Consider the following 6,581-nt stretch of genomic DNA (forward strand, 5'->3'; position numbering starts at 1 on the left):
CAGAGTGTTGATATCATAGTATGATGATGTCACACGTCTTCCTATCAGAGTCAAAATCATTTTGACAACAGTCACATACTAGACAGAAACCATATCGTACGAAATTGTTCTCTTAGAAAACATGTGTTGTTGTCATCAAAACTCAAAGGCCAGATGTAGAACCAAATCTTGTTCTAACATCTTCTCCATGCTCACCGCACCAATTTGTTGTTAAAAATGATGCCAAAAACAAAGTATAAATAGATTCTTAAATACCACGAAACCTTGCAGATGCAAAGTCTCTTACCCCAATTTTTGACCCTAAGATCCCACTTCATTTGCATTGAATCTAAAAGAGTGTGATTATCATTATCATCATTCACCTCATATAAAAATCATTCATGCATCATTTTTTAACCTCAAATATACAAAAAAAAAAAGTGTTTGCTTGTTTCATAAGATAGGTGACTAATCAAGAAAGCTCGGGCAATTAGGGTTTTGTGACTCTCAAATGGACTTAAGCTTCTCATATGCTCAAAATTTGAATTCACGGGATTTTCAAAAATTATAATTTTATAGATGTGTTTCAACCACTACATGTATCACCACCCCAGTGGTAGACCGCGCGCCTATTGTCACCTTGTGTCCCTGAGGTCTAGGGTTTGAATCACCCTCGCCCCAGACTTTTTGAATTATTTTCTTTTTTAGTGTTCATTCACTTATTTTTAATATTTTTTTGAATTGGATGCATTCTATTAACACCACAGGCGCGGGGCCTGGTGGTTAGACTTTTGAATTGCAATCCCAAGGGTTTGGGTTCAAGACCCTTTGGCCACAAAACATTCTTTTTATCACTATTTTCTTTCATTTTCTTTTACAACTTCACCTATTTATTTCACATAGTAAATTAAATCATTTTTGCTTGATTTTTTTGTACATATCTCATTTATACTATCTATTTTGAAAAAATATTTTAAAATCCCAAAAATATTATTTATTTGATCATTTTTAAATTAAGTCAAAACTAGTAGTTTTATATACTTTTAAGGCCTTTTATCAAATATTTTCAATTATTTTCTTTACCAAATGAATTGATTGTACTTGTGTGATCCTAATAGGGTTGAATTTAGTTTCTTTTGAAGATGATAACATGATCTCAATTGTTTTCCACCTAGGGTTTAGTTTGTTTCTAAATGAATGAACTTTATTTTTACACTAAAACCCTAATTTTGATCCATAATCTTTCTATTTGATTTTGATGTGACATCTTGTTAATATTAACTTGTTCAACAATGCCATGATCACATCTATATCCATGTCTATACCATGTTAACATCCACCATACTTTTGAACTTAGAACTTGTGAGTTTAATTGTTCACAAGAACAAGATGATTGTCTTTTACCATGTCTTACTTGACATACATTGATGTTTGTCTTTCCTTGTTTGATTGATAAAACGTTATTTGTCTACTTGTGTACATATTTGATTGATCTATATACTTGTATCATACACCTTTATTATATACTTTAATATTGATATATATATATATTATTGATTAACCATACATACATGAGACACTTGTACATATATACTTATAAATTTGATCATATACATCATACTCATACATACATGATATGATTGACATGGAAGTATGTTCTCTCTTTTATTTTATAACCCTTATACTTGATCTTACTTGTATATATTAGTATCTTTGTTTATCCTTAACATATTTTGACTTTGATCATAATACATGTACCATATCTCCTGTGATATTACTTGAGATGCTTACCATTGATACTTGCTTGAGATGTATGATTTCTCATTGTTATTGTTTGTAATCCAACGGAATGGGATAGTATTGACTAAAATTGTCAAGGTACTCACCTCTTTTTCCTCTTATTTACTTTGTGCCATGTATTATTAAAGCGTAGCACTTCCCCCTGTTTTAAACCTGGTTTTGTATTGTTAAAGCTCAACCATTTTTAAAATCAACCATGTTTTGTATTGTTAGATCTTAGCATATCACCCTTTCCTTGTATTGTTAAAGTTTGGCCCCTTTTCAGAACTTGGTTTGTATTGTTAAAGCTTAGCATTTTAAAAAACCCGTTGTGTATTGTTAAAGCTCGGCACCTGTTAGGTACCAAATTGTGTTAATATATAGTATATTTTTTGGTACCTTTCGACTATTTTATCGCATATTCGTATGATCCCCTGGTATTTCGAAGTAAATATTAGTAGTTTAGTTAATTAAGCTTTTGTTTTATATTAATCTATTTTCTAGTTGATTTTAGTGCAGGTTATGTCTTTTAGGTGGAACTTGAAGCTTGGATAGTTGAAAGAATCTCAAAAAAGAAAATTCAAGTCAATCTAAAGTTACATGAAGACAATCTAAAGTTCTAAGGTTTTGTTAAAGATCATTAACAAAGTTTAGTAGCAAAGATAAAAATAAGGAGTGTTCTAAGGTTTTAAAGAAGTATCAAGACTTAATTTCATCAACCTTATTTGTATTTCTCCTACTAACCATGCATATGAACTTGTTACTAATCAATACTATCACGTATTATTCGTTTATACCGTCCGTGTCCGAAACGGTATAGCAAGTTTTACCGTATTGTTAAAGGAACGATTTCTCAAACGATCAAACAACACAAATAACATTTATAAACCTATACAAAGTGAATATCAACCATTAATTCCATGTCTAGACTTAATGTTTGATAGATGATAAAGTTAGATCAAGATGTAAATATTGTATCTCACAAACATTTAAACCATAGAAATTCAAGAATAAACAAACTATATCATCTATATTGATTCTTAACTTGTTCATACACAATATGCAATAGAATGACCTACAAAATGAAAGGAATATTACATCTTGTCTTGATACCAAAGGGGTTTAGCTATCCATTGACATGGTAGCTTGCAAAAGAAGGAATGGATGAAGATTAGCAAGCATCAACAGTGATTTTTCGACGATTGATGCTCTGATTCTTCGATTATATGTTGCTACAGTATTATAAAGCTTTCTTCTCTCTCAAAAGTGTCTAACCCTTCAAAATATCTGATATGTCCTTTATATAGAAAAACAAAAATATCACAGAGCGCGCGACGCGCCCTACAACACGCTACGCGCGCATTCATTAAATGATCAAACCGCCCTAAAGCGTGCTACGCGCCCTCCTACCAGCGTGACGCACGGAACACTCTGCCAAGATGGCCAAAAATGATCCCCAGACCGCACGACGCACGCTGATGCGCGCGACGCGCCTTTGAAGCTGACTTGAATTTTTTTTCTTTAGATTCTTTCAACTATCCAAGCTTCAAGTCCCACCTAAAATAAATAACCTGCACTAAAATCAACTAGAAAATAGATTAATATAAAACAAAAGCTTAATTAACTAAACTACTAATATTTACTTCGAAATACTAGGGGATCATATGAATATGCGATAAAATAGTCGAAAGGTACCAAAAACTATACTATATATTAACATAATTTGGTACCTAACAACTCTCCCCAACTTAAAACCTTGTTTGTCCTCAAGCAAAAACAATGATAAATTCAAAGGAACACACAACTTCCACAAGAACAACAAGACACAAATGGGTGGTTCAAATTCCAAAAGTACACAAAGATAACATCCTACCATTACCATAATAATACCATGATAAAGAAACTAATCCTATATACAAAGGCTATGTCACAATTCCGAAAGCAAATTAAGTTCAAGAAAGAATCACCCCTACACACTTCTCTTGTGAGAGAACAAAATTTAAGGATCCTAACACACACAACAATGACGCTAACATCCAGAATTAATTATGTATTCACCTAAGCAACAAATATTTAAAAAGCGTAAAAGCATGAATCACAAAGGACTTTAAAGGTTGTAGCTTGGCTTGGTTAACAAGGAAGTGTCATTTCTCAAGGCCATTGAAACGAAAGTGTCAAAACCTAAGAGAGCATTCAATTTCACAATTATTTCATCACACCCTTACCAACCAATTTCATTCTTTTCTTGCTCAAGAGGCCAACCTTTTCATTTTCAAGGTAACTTGTTATTGCTATTCACAAAGCTCTTTGCTTTCATATTTTTTTTTCTATTATTCTTTTTTTTTCTTTTCATCCTCTTGAGCAATCAATTATTTTCCTTCTCAAATCCAATATATTTTTTTATTCTCCCCAACTTGAATATCACAATCATATAATTAAGAATGCTCCCTAATCTAAGGAAAGAAAGAATCAATCCCAACCATATTTCATGGTAACGGTTCAAGGTCACAAGAAAGTCATCAAGATTCATTTAAAAATCGGTAATGAGATATCAAAATTCAAACAAGAATGCTTAACCGATATGAATCTTGGCAAAAATGGCTCTAAGTGGATTGCAAATACTCACACACTCACCGAGTAGGTCATTTTTGGTTGAGAAGTTATACTCGCAATGCAGAACAAAACGCCTTGATCACTTTCATGCTTTACAAAATTCAATAAAAATGTAAGATTAAACATAAGAAAAACGAGTTAAGACGCACATTGTTGGTATCCCGCACAACATATATATACAAAGTGAAAAGTCTCCTCACTACTAAATTTAAGCACTAAAATGATTCATAGTTGAACTATTCTTACTAAATAAATTGTGACATTAAATTTGTACATGCAAAAGCAACAAAACCATAGAATATTAAAGTAACGGTAAAGATGTACCTTGCTTGTACAATTTTCAATTTATATCATCACCTCCCCAACTTGGTTGTCACAACTCTATTTTTCATCAAGGAAGCATGCACATGTTCCTTCTAATTAATCACTTGGACAAACTTTTTCAAGAAAACAAAAAAAAATTATAACTAAAATGCAATGCTTAAATTACTAAAAGCAAACACCAAACGGTGTACAAAATCCAAAAAGGCGTAAACTAGCCTCAATCCAAAATACCTCATCCTTAAAAGGATGGAACAAAATATCAAAAACTAAAATCTAACAAAAACTAACAAAGTTTTAATGCAACATAGAATAAAAAATAAAAAAATACTAGAAACCCATCAATCCTTCTCACTACTATCATCCTGATGCTCTGCCCCCTCTTGAGAATCTGGCATGCCCTCAGGCCAACGAGCATACACCGCCAAATCGTCTCTTGAACCAACAGGTTGATGCAAAGGAAGCTACTGAATGGAATCCTGTATATACATAAATGCTCGCTGATGAGCCATGTGTATCTTCCAGTTCCAGTCACAAGCATGTCCCAACTGAGGCATAACAAGCGGTGCAGCAGCAACGGGAATCACCTCAGCTGCAAGAGCATTTTCTGCAGGACCAGGACCTAACAAACAATATCGGTTACCAAATATATCATCCATGGGAATGTTTCCCCTAGATGGAAGCCAAAAACCTGCTCTCCTGCACAAACCCATAATCAATCCGGGAAAAATCAACCGGAACAAGGTTACGGAAGGAATTGTTTTAGGCCACAAGGTTTCTTCAAGAGGCCTTGAGGTGGATCAAGCCAAAATTGAAGTGATGGAGAAGTTGTCTCCTCCTGTGGAAACGATAAACTAAAAGTACTCCAATATACTTTCAACAGCGCCCAAAAATATTTTTGCCACTTTGGCTCTTTATTTTCCATTTAGGGGAACTACAAATGCTCTGACTTCCCTATTACACAAAAGGGGTATGTAGACACGAGATGCGGTGTCTTGCCGAGCATAATAAAACTTTTTTCTCACAATCCCACTGTATTTTGTAACACCCGGAATTTATTTATTTATTTAATTAAATTGTATAAGGAAATTATTTGTTGGAATTAGTCGAAGTTAGAATTATTGGCATTATTATAAGAGGCGCAATTGGAATTATGCGTTGTGTTGGGCGGATAAATTAATGATCGAGAAATTAGTCGGTTTAATCGGAGAATAATATTAGAGATAATATTACTATAATGGACTATTATTAATTTAAGTTGATTTAAGCCGTAGAGAATGATATTGAATATGTTGAGTTGGTGGTTCGGACGTTTTATTTTATAGTCGATAGTTAGTCAGTTTGGTGGAGAGAAATAATAATAGAATTAATATTATGGATTATGAGAGTGTTTTATTTAAGTGGGCTTAGACGTTGCGTTGGTGATAGTAATCATGGGGGTGTTAATTAGTAAGCCCAAATGAAGATTATAATTATAACAATAATTATAATAAAATAAAGGAAATAAGAAGAGAAGTTAGGTCTCAATAGACGTGGAGAAAGAAGAAAAGTTGGAGAAAGAGGAGAGGTGAAGAAGAGAGCCATGGCGGAAGAGAAAAACTAGAGGAAGTCCAATTTTCGCAGCAAGTTTCTGCAGTGAGACACCTTAGTAAAACGGACATTTCTCCCAATTCAACCGTTGGATCGTCGCGGTTCTTGGAAACAACGTTCCAGACTCGTAGAGGTTTTTGGTGCATCTCTGCACGTTGTTAGAAAAGATTTTCGGAGAAAAGTTGGAAGCGGCGGCATAAGCTATGGCAACCGGGAGAGTAGAGCAATCTCATATCCAAGGTAAGGGTGGGGTTCTAGCTCTATAAACGGGATTATGATGAATGATATGTGGGGGTTAT

The sequence above is a fragment of the Vicia villosa genome, linkage group LG7 (assembly GCF_029867415.1).
Source record: "Vicia villosa cultivar HV-30 ecotype Madison, WI linkage group LG7, Vvil1.0, whole genome shotgun sequence".
Lineage (NCBI taxonomy): Eukaryota > Viridiplantae > Streptophyta > Magnoliopsida > Fabales > Fabaceae > Vicia > Vicia villosa.